Source organism: Lepidochelys kempii, chromosome 6 (assembly GCF_965140265.1).
Source record: "Lepidochelys kempii isolate rLepKem1 chromosome 6, rLepKem1.hap2, whole genome shotgun sequence".
Classification (NCBI taxonomy): domain Eukaryota; kingdom Metazoa; phylum Chordata; order Testudines; family Cheloniidae; genus Lepidochelys; species Lepidochelys kempii.
In genome coordinates this window covers 31,241,555-31,255,684 of record NC_133261.1, presented here as the reverse complement: position 1 = coordinate 31,255,684, position 14,130 = coordinate 31,241,555, and the positions used below count along the sequence as shown (strand labels likewise).

Below are 14,130 nucleotides of genomic sequence, written 5' to 3'. Positions count from 1 at the left end.
GCATACATCCCAAAGCCCTCCATCTGCCTGAGTCATCATGATCTTGTCACACCTTTGTTGCCTTTCTCTAGGAACAGGCAGAATCCCACTGAAGATCACCTCGATTTCCTTAAGCATTGATTTCCTTAAGCATCTTCCCCAGCCTGGCATAGTCTCCTTTGATACGTTCCATCGAGAATCTAGCCATATCATTTGTTCCCACATGAAGGATAATCAGTGGATTATTTCCCGCTCCCGTTAGGATCTTCTTCCGCCTCAGGTCCACATCCTGTATTTTAGCACCCAGCAGACAGCACACCCTTCTGTTCTCTGGATCAGCTCTGGTTACAGGCCTGTCTATTCTTCTCAGTAAGGAGTCCCCAATCACATAGATCTGCCTTTTCCTGGAGATGGTGCGATTCTCCGTCTATCCCCTATTCCCTCTGGCTGCAAGTCCTCTCAATTCCTATTATCCTTTGCAATCCTCTGCAACCCATCCTGTATCCTCCTGGGGCTCACATTTGGTGTTGTTATCTCCATTGACTCTTCCCCTCTTCTTATAGGACTAGCTGCTCTTCTCTTCTTCATTGCCCTCTCACCATCAGTGACCACCTGCTGTGCCCCTTCTTCATTTTCCAACTCCGCAAACCTGTTCCTGAGCTCTATTTTGCCTTCACTAGCATGTCTTTTCCTCTGTCTGATTCTCTTAATCACATGTTTCCACTGTCCACTTTCCTTACCCAGCAGGCTTCCCTCAGAGTTCTTTGGTCCATCTGCAAGTCTGAGGTTTTCCCTTCAACCTTCTCATGTCTTTGCTCCATCGTCCGCTCGAACCCCCTTCTAAACCTGCATCTCCAGAGTTTCCACCTGCATCTCCAATTCTCGGATCTTTTCTTCCATCAGTTCTATCAGATTTTTACAAAAATTCTATCTGTATTAATTATTAATTTGTCTTTCTCCTCAAGGGGAAGGGAGAAGAAATAGGTGATGATGTGTCCCTCTCCCCAGCAGTGATGGGGAGCCAGCAGGACAGTTTTTCCTTTAAAGGAGATGGACAAGTGATTCCTGGATTAGGGCACTAGTCTGGAACTCACCTGCATTAAATTCTGTGTGCCACCTTCCTACTTGGATGTGGGCAAGTCATTGAGTCTCTCTGTGCGTTACATCCCCATGTGTAAAATGGGGATAATAGCACTTCCCTACCTCACAAGGGTGCTGTGAGGATAAAATACATAAAAGAGTCTGAGGTGCTCAGCTATTATGGTAATAGGGTCCACATAAATACTTGGGATGGATGGATGGATACATAGAATGCACATTTCCCTTCCATTAGGTGCTGCTGTAGTTCCACCACAAAGCTCCAGTGTATAACATGTAATATGCAGTGTATGCACTGCTAAAGTCCCTCCTGTGTTGGATCATATTAAAGAAGTTCTGTATTAAAATCACAAATGAGTTTGATTCCCCATAGTTCAAATTCCAGGGTATTACTAATTAAGAGGTCTCTTGGTTTTTGGTACTGTTTCTCTCCCTCTATGTGTGAAACTTGCAAGCTGCTAACTGTGTTAGTACATTCTAAGACAGAGTCTGTTCTCAAAGCAGTTCACAGAGAGAGAGACTCAAAACAATACTCTAACAACAGAAACAGCACCCAGAGACTCCCCACCCTTTTGTTGTATTAACAATTGTCATTAAAATAGAGATAGAGGATGTATGTGGATGGATGCTTGGTGTGGATAATAACTGAATGATCAGGGAGGTGCCAGCCTAAGAATCCAGTGTCCATCGGCTGAAGAAGGCGTCAAGTGGAAATAACCAGAGGACCCCACCCGGAGGGCAGACTGGAATCCACCCAACAGCCTCAAGAATGGGAGAACCAAAGAACAAGATAACATCTTGGAGCCGTCAGGAATGTGCTATCTGCTGATTGATTCAGCAACAGCATGATGAAGCAATTCCCATAGACTGGCATAGGAAGAAATTCCTATAAAAATAGACTCTAAAAAGTGAGAACTTTGGGGTCTGATTCTGCAAACCAACTTCCAGGAGCATCAGATGAGCATCTGACAAGGCCCTGCTCCCTCCTCATGTCCAGGCCACCTGGCCAGTGGCTTGGCATGAGCAACTCTAAGGCTGGTAACTATGATAACAACCTTGCAGAACCTGTGTGTGTGTGTGTGTGTGTTTGTATGAATGAATGTGAGAATAAATTTGAGATTGAATGGAATGTTATAACTATAACTAACTGCTTACTATGATTCTTTCTGTATTCACAATAAATGTGGTATTTTGCCTTTTTCCCTTTAATAAGATCCTGCTGGTTTTTATTTTATTGGTACAACACCTGCATTGTAGTTCCCAAGAGCCAAGGCCACCCAACTAACCTGTGTTATCTCTATTATTTCATTCAAATAAAAGCAAAGATTGTTATTTATAAAGCCATTAACAATTTAGGAAGGAAAGTGTTCATTAGATTACCATAGAGACAGTTTATAAAGTTTATTATGAGTGCGGAAACAGGCTACTAAAAAACTGCATGATCCTTGAGCCAATAATAACTCCTTTAAAAGGAACCTGTAGGATGTATTTCTTCAAATATACATTTTCTATTTTTGAAGAAACTCTCCAAGTGCTGATGGGAAGCACCCCACAAGTAGTGTCACTGAATGATAACATCTCCATACCATGCAATCTCTCTGGGTACAATACAGCAGAACTGGATATCAAGAACGTGGGAGTTACCTGGTATCTTAAGACTCCAAGGGCAGACCAAGAAGAAAAAGTATTCACATTTCATGCTGGAGCGCATATTTCCCATAGAAATGGGGCCAGTATGTCTGACAATGACCTGAGAAGAGGAAATGCTGCACTCTCTCTCCCACAGATACAGTTTAAGGAAGCAGGAATATATAGGTGCTATGTTATTGTCGTCCCTTCTGATGCTCATGGAACATCTGTTTTAGAGGTAGTTGGTAAGTGACTTTATTGTACCATTTATTTTATACTGCATTACCTGGGGACCTGAAGGCAGAAGATCAGAGTCCATCTTAGTGGTACCAGTTTCCCCACCCCCCTGAGCCTCTGTGGGGATGGGGTGGGGGTGTGAATTGCATTATATCAGTGGAATAGCCAAGGCACCTGGGTAAACTGTACTAACGGTTATGGTGATGGTGTGGTGAGCCCAGCCGTCTGCAGGAGATTGTATATGGGCATTAGCAGTCTTCATCAGGCTAATGTGTTTGGGGTTTAGTCTGGTATTTTTCATCTCTCTCCATCATAGTTGCCTTTAAAAGGGCACAGTCCCTATTCCTTATTCACTGTCACTTTCTTTGCCACAAGCAGAGAAGACTGCAGTTCATTTTCCCCTGCAACCTCTCCATAGTTGTATCAGTCTAAATATTCCCCTTCCATGAATTTTTTGCAGGTGAGGGGAAAATAGGGACCTAAATAGCCTGTTTGTCATAATCTCTAAGGTTTTGGCCAGGTAAGGTTTTCCTTTATCCAATCCTCAGACTTGCAGTGGCATTTTCAATATCCAGATATGCTCTAAATCTGAGAAACTCTATTAATTTCATAGATACTTATTTACAAAGAGCAGAAAATAAAGTCCTAATGATCATAAATGCTATTTATCTTCTAAAGAATATTCACTCTTGTGATCTTGTTTCTGGGAAAAAATGACTCGATTAGCAAAAAACAAAAACAAAACAAAAAACCCCACTTCTGCAATGAACATTAAACATTGCACATATCAGACATTTAGGAAAGGTGTATATTCAGTGTGCATAAACACTGTTAAAGAGCCAGAATATCCCTGATGATGATGATGAAACTGTTCAGGAAGGACAGGCAGGGCAGAAAAGGTGGGGAAGTTGCACTGTATGTAAGAGAGCAGTATGACTGCTCAGAGCTCCGATATGAAACTGCAGAAAAACCTGAGTGTCTCTGGATTAAGTTTAGAAGTGTGAGCAACAAGGATGATGTCGTGGTGGGAGTCTGCTATAGACCACCGGACCCGGGGAATGGGGTGGATGAGGCTTTCTTCTGGCAACTAACTGAATTTACTAGATTGCAGGCCCTGGTTCTTATGGGACACTTCAATCACCCTGATATCTGCTGGGAGAGCAATACAGCGGTGCACAGACAATCCAGGAAGTTTTTGGAAAGGGTAGGGGACAATTTCCTGGTGCAAGTGCTGGAGGAACCAACTAGGGGCAGAGCTCTTCTTGACCTGCTGCTCACAAACCGGGAAGAATTAATAGGGGAAGCAAAAGTGGATGGGAACCTGGGAGGCAGTGACCATGAGATGGTCAGGTTCAGGATCCTGACACAGGGAAGAAAGGAGAGCAGCAGAATACAGACCCTGGACTTCAGAAAAGCAGACTTTGACAACCTCAGGGAACTGATGGGCAGGATCCCCTGGGAGAATAACATGACGGGGAAAGGAGTCCAGGAGAGCTGGCTGTATTTTAAAGAATCCTTATTGAGGTTACAGAGACAAAACATCCCGATGTGTAGAAAGAACAGTAAATGTGGCAGGCGACCAGCTTGGCTTAACAGTGAAATCCTTGCTGATCTTAAACACAAAAAAGAAGCGTACAAGAAGTGGAAGATTGTACAAATGACCGGGGAAGAGTATAAAAATATTTCTCAGGCATGCAGGAGTGAAATCAGGAAGGCCAAATCACACCTGGAGTTGCAGCTAGCAAGAGATGTTAAGAGTAACAAGAACGGTTTCTTCAGGTATGTTAGCAACAAGAAGAAAGTCAAGGAAAGTGTGGGCCCCTTACTGAATGAGGGAGGCAACCTAGTGACAGAGGATGTGGAAAAAGCTAATGTACTCAATGCTTTTTTTGCCTCTGTCTTCACAAACAAGGTCAGCTCCCAGAGTGCTGCACTGGGCAGCACCGCATGGGGAGGAGGTGACCAGCCCTCTGTGGAGAAAGAAGCGGTTCGGGACTATTTAGAAAAGCTGGATGAGCACAAGTCCATGGGGCCGGATGCGCTGCATCCGAGAGTGCTAAAGGAGTTGGCAGATGTGATTGCAGAGCCATTGGCCATTATCTTTGAAAACTCACGGCAATCAGGGGAGGTCCTGGATGAGTGGAAAAAGGCTAATGTAGTGCCCATCTTTAAAAAAGGGAAGAAGGAGGATCCTGGGAACTACAGGCCAGTCAGCCTCACCTCAGTGCCTAGAAAAATCATGGAGCAGGTCCTCAAGGAATCAATTCTGAAGCACTTAGAGGAGAGGAAAGTGATCAGGAACAGTCAGCATGGAATCACCAAGGGCAAGTCATGCCTGACTAATCTAATTGCCTTCTATGACGAGATAACTGGCTCTGTGGATGAGGGGAAAGCAGTGGATGTGGTGTTCTTTGACTTTAGCAAAGCTTTTGACACGGTCTCCCACAGTATTCTTGCCAGCAAGTTAAAGAAGTATGGGCTGGATGAATGGACTATAAGGTGGATAGAAAGCTGGCTAGATTGTCGGGCTCAACGGGCAGTGATCAATGGCTCCATGTCTAGTTGGCAGCTGGTATCAAGTGGAGTACCCCAAGGGTCGGTCCTAGGGCCGGTTTTGTTCAATATCTTCATTAATGATCTGCAGGATGGTGTGGATTGCACCCTCAGCAAGTTTGCAGATGACACTAAACTGGGAGGAGAGGTAGATACGCTGGAGGGTAGGGATAGGATACAGAGGGCCCTAGACAAATTAGAGGATTGGGCCAAAAGAAATCTGATGAGGTTCAACAAGGACAAATGCAGAGTCCTGCACTTAGGACGGAAGAACCCCATGCACCGCTACAGACTATGGACCAAATGGCTAGGCAGCAGTTCTGCAGAAAAGGGGTTACAGTGGACGAGAAGCTGGATATGAGTCAACAGTGTGCCGTTGCTGCCAAGAAGGCCAATGGCATTTTGGGCTGTATAAGTAGGGGCATTGCCAGCAGATCGAGGGACATGATCGTTTCCCTCTATTCAACATTGGTGAGGCCTCATCTGGAGTAGTGTGTCCAGTTTTGGGCCCCACACTACAAGAAGGATGTGGAAAAATTGGAAAACATCCAGCGGAGGGCAACAAAAATGATTAGGGGACTGGAACACATGACTTATGAGCAGAGGCTGGGGGAACTGGGATTGTTTAGTCTGCGGAAGAGAAGAATGAGGGGGGATTTGATAGCTGCTTTCAACTACCTGAAAGGGGGTTCCAAAGAGGATGGATCTAGACTGTTCTCAGTGGTAGCAGATGACAGAACAAGGAGTAATGGTCTCAAGTTGCAGTGGGGAAGGTTTAGGTTGGATATTAGGAAAAACTTTTTCACTAGGAGGGTGGTGAAACACTGGAATGCGTTACCTAGGGAAGTGGTGGAATCTCCTTCCTTAGAAGTTTGTAAGGTCAGGCTTGAGAAAGCCCTGGCTGGGATGATTAAGTTGGGGATTGGTCCTGCTTTGAGCAGGTGGTTGGACTAGATGACCTCCTGAGGTCCCTTCCAACCCTGATATTCTATGATAGTAATATAACCTTTATCTCCAAACAGCTCAACCGGAAGTCAGCCTGTCTCCAAAGGAAGTTACAATAGAAAGCGACAAGGAGAAGACCCTGTCGTGTGAAGTCAATAAGTTCTACCCAAATTTGGTTGATATTAAGTGGATGAAGGTATCAAAGAATAACCAGGACAGTAGCGTAGCAGCAGAGGATATCCGCACAGGAGCCTCTGTGGAAAATGAAGATGGCACATTTAATGTCACTAGCATACTAAGGCTGCAACCGTCTTTGCAAGATAATGGAAATGTCTATAGATGTATTGTGAGTCACAAAACATTTCCAGCCAAGTTACTTCTCAATAGCACCTTGACTGTCACAGGTATCCACCCCCTTTAGGGTCTTATCTCTTTTCTTTTTTATATATCATGTGTTCCAGAATGCTGTGGCTAGACTTCTTTTGAAGGAATTTGAACCATGTCAACCTTATGTTTTCCCAGCGGTGCAGTGAGACCAGGTGTCATTTGAAATAGACAGCAGGGCAGGAGAGCTGGCCATGCAGTGACATTCAGAACAATTGGCTTGCTGACACGTCAGCTAGAATGGGAGTGGGAGGAGTGGCAGAGAAGCCAAGGAGAGTCAGTTCAGTGAAAAGAAGGGGCTGAAATGTGGTGGCAACATGTCACAGGTCTGACCTTTCGATATCAGGGCTTTTCTGGGTGCACCATTTTAGTGCCATATATTTGTGTTGGTAAGATTGTGTGACACATGCCACATTTTAGGGCCTCTCTGAGCTAATTGAGTTGATCCACAGGTATGTTTTACAAAAGCCTGTTTTGACCCTACATTTTATTATCCTCATTCTATAGAATGTTGTTAATATTTAAGTTTTTAAGTGGGCATTTTGATACCCTTAATGCTATCTACTTATGGGGAAAGCATTTTGAAGCTGTGATTTGATACAACACAGTGTGCCTGGCAGTTATTCTGTGCTTTCTTTAGTAGTGTAGTGGCGAGTAGAAGTTTTGCTCCTACTTTGACTTTCTTATGACATCAATTTCAAATACTCAGCCAGAAAAATAACCAGTTAATCACTTACTGTGAAAGTGTAGGTGCAGTCAACTAAATTTGCTTTTTTAATACGAACAAGCATAGAATCAGAATTTTCTTTATTTTTTTCATTCACAGCCCCCAAGGCAGATTTGAACAGTATAATTGGAGCAGTCATTGGAACAATAATAGCCTGTATTATTGTGCTCGGTTTGGGTACTTTCGTGTACTGTAGGTGTTTGAAGAAAAGTAAGTAGTTTTAAAGATGCACTGTGCTAAGGATATCTTAATGGCAACTTAGTAGCTCTTGTGAATGCTTGAATTCTGAGCCTTAACACTACTAACAATAATCAAAACAAACTAACAATAATCAAACCTTAGAATGTTCATTATCCACTCACCCATTAAGTGAAGGTTAGTCACATCTCCCAAGAGCCGTGCACACCATGCTTTTGCTCCCTTGTTTATGAAAAAAACGTTTGCTAAATATGTCAGGTGCCTCTGAAGCCCTTTAGGAAAAATTGGGGTCATATTGTATGTGACTAGAACATTTTAAACAACCTGGAACATGATAGCTATCAATTAGGAGAAATGACAGGCTTGGTAAGAAATGCTCTGCTTTCATATACTGTCACATAAGGATTTGCTCTTAAAGTCGCCTTTTATTGGTTTAGTAGCAGGAAATTCTTCCACACAAACACAGCATCAATAGTAACTGGAACTAACTTAAAGTGACAGGTTTCAGAGTAGCAGCTGTGTTAGTCTGTATCCGCAAAAAGAAAAGGAGTACTTGTGGCACCTTAGAGACTAACAAATTTATTTGAGCATAAGCTTTCGTGAGCTACAGCTCACTTCATCGGATGCAGTGAGCTGTAGCTCACGAAAGCTTATGCTCAAATAAATTTGCTAGTCTCTAAGGTATCACAGGTACTCCTTTTCTTTTAACTTAAAGTGGTAACTCTTAACAGTATGATGATCCATTTTTGTTCGTGTAACTGTGCAGAAAAAACACTGACTGTCACACACACACAAAGGGAGAAGTAACTCTTGCCCAAATCACTGCCTTCATGAGAGAGATTCATGTAACAGACTGAAAAGTCAGAGGCTGTAAGTAGCTGACCATATAGTCACTTATCTGCCAAGAACTATGGATAAGAAAGAAAAAAAAACAATTGAGGGATTTGAATCAAGGGAAATCAACTGGATGGTTTATCAGTATAAAAAATTAAAATCTAAAATATGGCAGCATTGGCAAACATAAGTACATAAAACATTTAACTACATCAGAAGCAGGAAGCCTTCTAAACAACCAGTGGGGCCACTGGACGATCGAGGTGCTAAAGGAGCACTCAAGGACGATAAAGCCATTGTGAAGAAACTAAATGAATTCTTTGTATCGGTCTTCATGGCTGAGGATGTGAGGGAGATTCCCAAACCTGAGCCATTCTTTTTAGGTGACAGATCTAAAGAATTGTCCCAGATTGAGGTGTCATTAGAGAAGGTTTTGGAACAAATTGATAAATTAAACAGCAATAAGTCACCAGGACCAGATGGTGTTCACCCAAGAGTTCTGAAGGAACTCAAATGTGAAATTGCAGAACTACTAACTGTAGTCTGTAACCTATCATTTAAATCAGCTTCTACAGTAGATGACTGGAGGATAGCTAATGTGACACCAATTTTTAAAAAGGGCTCCAGAGGTGATCCCGACAATTACAGGCCTGTAAGCCTGACTTCAGTACCGGGCAAACTGGTTGAAACTATAATAAAGAACAATATTGTCAGACATATAGATGAACATAATTTGTTGGGGAAGAATCAACATGGTTTTTGTAAAGGGAAATCATGCCTCACAAATCTACTAGAATTCTTTGAGGGGGTCAACAAGCATGTGAACCAAGGGGATCCAATGGATATAGTGTACTTAGATTTTCAGAAAGCCTTTGACAGGGTCCCTCACCAAAGGCTCTTATGCAAAGTAAGCTGCCATGGGATAAGAGGGAAGGTGCTCTCACGGATTGGTAACTGGTTAAAAGATAGGAAACAAAGGGTAGGTATAAATGATCAGTTTTCAGAATGGGGAGAGGTAAATAGTGATGTCCCCCATGGGTCTGTTCTGGGACCAGTCCTATTCAACATATTCATAAATGATCTGGGAAAAGGGGTAAACCGTGAGGTGGCAAAATTTGCAGATGATAAAAAATTACTGAAGATAGCTAAGGGCCAGACAGACTGCGAAGAGCTACAAAAGATTCTCTCAAAACTGGGTGACTGGGCAACAAAATGTCAATTCAATGTTGACAAATGCAAAGTAATGCACATTGGAAAGCATAATCCCAACTATACATATAAAATGCTGGGGTCTACATTAGCTGTTACCACACTAGAAAGAGATCTTGGAGTCATTGTGGATAGTTCTCTGAAAACTTCCACTCAATGTGCAGCGGCAGTCAAGAAAGCAAACAGAATGCTGGGAATAATTAAGAAAGGGATAGATAGTAGGACAGAAAATATCATGTTGCCTCTATATAAATCCATGGTATGCCCACATCTTAAGTAATGTGTGCATATGAGGTTGCCCCATCTCAAAAAAGATATTTTGGAATTGGAAAAGGTTCAGAAAAGGGCAACAAAAATGATTAGGGGTATGGAATGGCTTCCGTATGAGGAGAGATTAATAAGATTGGGACTTTTCAGCTTGGAAAAGAGAGGGCTAAGGGGAAACATGATTGAGGTCTATAAAATCATGACTGGTGTAGAGAAAGTAGATAAGGAAGTGTTGCTTACTACTTCTCATAACACAAGAACTAGGGGTCACCAAATGAAATTAATAGGCAGCAGGTTTAAAACAAAAGGAAGGATTTCTTCAGACAACGCACAATCACCCTGTGGAACTCCTTGCCAGAGGATGTTGTGAAGGCCAAGACCATAACAGGGTTCAAAAAAGAACTAGATAAATTAATGGAGGATAGGTCCATCAATGGCTATTAGCCAGGATGGGCAGGAATGGTATCCCTAGCTTCTGTTTGCCAGAAACTGGGAATGAGTGACAGGGGATGGATCACTTGATGATTACCTGTTCTGTTCATTCCCTCTGGGTCACCTGGCACTGGCCACTGTTGGAAGACAGGATACTGTGTTAGATGGGCCTTTGATCTGACCCAGTAGGGCCATTCTTCTATTCTTATGTAATTGATTTTGATAGGTTTTTAGTGTATTGAAATACAGTGTAATGTTATGCTGCAGAGATAGGAAAAATTTCAGTTAATTTTTTCACTTGTCTTTCTTCATAATGTGGTGCACCAAGCAACTAATTTACATATTTTTCCTTGCAGTTCCACCTGTGACGTGACACTCCATATTAATTATAGAAATATGTCTATGATATGAATAGGGCATAACTAAGATAGATATTATACAAGATGACTCATGTAAGGTATAATTGGAAAGGTTATGATTTACTGAATGTGATTATCCAATTTGTATGCATGTATCATTTCTGTATCTGGGTGTAGGAATATTGACTATGTAACAATTACAACCGTGGTTATACGTGGAGACGCCCACCAGAGAGTAAGCAATCACCCTTGATGGACCATTAGGAAAAGACAATGAGTCTTTAAAGATGTGGATCTCCCATCTTCTGGGAGTTCCTTCCTGTGGACATGGCAAATAAACCTGGTTTCAGAGTTGCTTTGACACTGCTAGGTCACTGGATAATGTCACCTGGTACAGAGTACCACCTTGGACACTGCTGGTACTTTTCCACTGAAGACAAAGGCTTCCCGCCTTATGTAAATTCTATTTAAGGCAGGGGAGTAAGACAAATAGGACTTTTCTCCATTGCCTTCCTACCCAAGAAGAAAGACTGCTGAAAGTATCTGAAGAGACAAAGGAACTGAGCTGAGGGCAAGGCAATGGCTGAGTCCAGGCTGAGACAAGGGGTCCAATCTGTAAAGAGAAATAACTGGAACTCTAAGCTACAGAATCTCTGCCACTTGCCTAAAACAACATTTAGGGTTAAAAATTACATTTTGTAACCTTTCAGAGTGGTAGCCATGTTAGTCTGTATCAGCAAAAAGAACGAGGAGTACTTGTGGCACCTTAGAGACGAACACATTTATTTGGGCATATTTTGTAACCTGTGTCTTGAGTGTATTAAGCTTCGTTTGCGTGTTTGGTTTTATTTGCTCAGTAATTGCCTTGTTCTGTTTGCTATCCCTTATAGTCACTTAAAATTTACCTTTTGTAGTTAATAAACTTATTTCTTGTTTATAACATAACCCAGTTTGTGCAATTCATATCGGGGGGCGGGGGCAAGAAGCTGTGCATATCTCTCTCCACATTGAGGGAGGGGGCGATTTTTATGAGCTTACACTGTACATATTTCTCTCTACAGCGCAAGACAATATTATTTTGGGTTTACACCCCAAAAGGGATGTGCATGTGAGTGCTGGATATAATCCCTGAGCTGCGTCTTCCCACACAGAGCTGGCTGCATTCTGTGTCTCTAGCTTGGTGTGGCCTTACCTGTGTCTGTGTCAGAGAAGGCTTGAGAGCCTGGCACAGCAAGAACAGGGTAAGGAAATCCAGGCTTGTGGAAAGGGTGGGCTCAGTGGGACTCCAGCACATCAAGTGGCATCCCGGACATGGGGTCCAACCCATCACACCACTGACAATCAGGGCTGGCCTTACCATGAGGTGAACTGGGGTGGCCACCTCAGGTGCCAGATTGGGAGGAGGTGAGGCACCACTAGGACCCAGAGTTTCAAAGTTTTGGCCCAAGCGAGGGGGCATGGGGGCGTCATTTGAGCTCCCTGCCTCAGGTGCCAAAATGTTGTGGGCCGGCCCTGTCGACAATAATACCATTCGTAAGGAATGTGGAAGTGAAGCATTTGGAAGATGCTTTTTTGCATTGCCAGATTTCAGGCTTTTGTACAAAACCCTTAACTGTAGTCTTTTTTCTAAAAAAGTATCAACAAGAACAAAAGGAGAAATGTACTCTTGGAACAGTGAAAAGGGTGCCCTCGAAGGAGATGCGGAAAGTGCTGCTCTCCTGACTACGTCAAATAATTTTTAGTTTCAGATACATTTGAAGTCACTAGGTAATGGCACTTTCGAAGTTCCATGCACTATTCGTGTATCTTCAGACGTGCATGAGCTTGACGAGGCAGAGCGCTCTCTTGAAGTGACACATAAGGCCCTTCAGCAATGTCCTGCTGTTCAGTCAAGAACACTGACGGTCACAGGTAAGCAAAATGCTTTAGAGTATGTGAAGCAGTTGGTTTAGCTTCTGCAAGTGCAGTAGGTTTCCTGTTGACAGGTTCATAGCTGGCATTACAATAAAACATTTATCAAAATGAATATTGAGTCTCGCTCCACACAGCAAATCCGCATGGTGGGAAATTCAGGCAGCAATTTATTTTTTTGCTTCATGGTATTGAGGCTGGGTGTTTTTTTCTGAGGGTAAGAGCCATTTGCTCTGTCCCCGGCTTCCTTTCCTGGGTGACCTCTGGGCTTTAGTTATCCTGATCTGAACACATAGCATTGCTGGTGGTAAGATAATAGGTCCTGCCTATGTGGCTATGTTGTTATATCAGTACTGAATTCCCTGGTATCTAGTCATTCTCCTTGTTCCCCGCCTCCCCCGTATAAGATGTTAAAGTCACAAAGTGCTTCCCTAGTTTGCATTTGAAATTCCTAGAAACATGGATACTTGAGAATGACAGGTCCTTTTAAATATCGTGTACGTCTTGCAATGGACAACTCAAAGGGTACACTTGAGATGGACATAAAGTCTAAAGGAATTACAGATGGTGGGAAGTATGCCTGGCTAGTATACTGGCCTGCCACCTTAAAGAGGGCATGGTCTGTGAATTGGTGGCATGTTTAACCTCTGAAAAAACCCAAATCACTAGCATATATGTTGTCATTAGCAAATGATGGCTGGTGACACTCCTTTTGCTACTTCTCAGAGATGCAGCGATATGAATTTCACAACACATCCCCCTATCCTGACCTGGGTCTTGATCTTACATGACTGAAGTCAATGGAAGCTTGACTATTGATTTCAATGGGCACAGGTTCAGCTGGTGGTCAGAACACACATGTGGCAGCTCCCTTTTGTTATGTAAGTTAGGGCACAATTCAACCCTTACTCTGTGGTAACAGTGCCTCTAATTTGGTAGATGTGTGCATGAACCCTATTTTTTCATACATTTTTGTACAACTTAATGCTTATGAGCAAGAAGAATTAGCAGCAATGGCTTGAAGCAGACTGGTGTAGGTAGGTTCCCACTCCAGCTTTGCCAATGGACCTCACTACTGACTGGTAGCATCCCTGCAGTCCCAATTCCTTATTTTTCCTTGAGGGGAGATACACAGTTTTATTTGAACATGGTAAATGTACACACACACATATATATATTTTGCATCAGATATAATTCAGCATATGACAGAACTTAAAGATGAATATACTACACAATAGTTGGTGGAACAGTGTCAATAAGATAGTATTCGATAACATTCAGATCTAGTATTTTATTACCTGATAATATTCAGGTGGAAACTCCTACATATATTTGCTCTTCCATTTAATAATACAGAATTTGACATTT

General features: G+C 42.6%; 1 long non-coding RNA gene across 1 annotated transcript in view; it reads right to left on the bottom strand.

The window, feature by feature from the left end:
* LOC140912650 (uncharacterized) overlaps positions 1 to 14,130 on the bottom strand; it is a 56,051-nt gene that overhangs the window by 34,282 nt on the left and 7,639 nt on the right. Inside the window, exon 2 of the long non-coding RNA XR_012159332.1 lies at positions 10,590 to 10,629. This is a non-coding gene — a long non-coding RNA (uncharacterized lncRNA). The remainder of the gene's footprint in view (positions 1 to 10,589; positions 10,630 to 14,130) is intronic.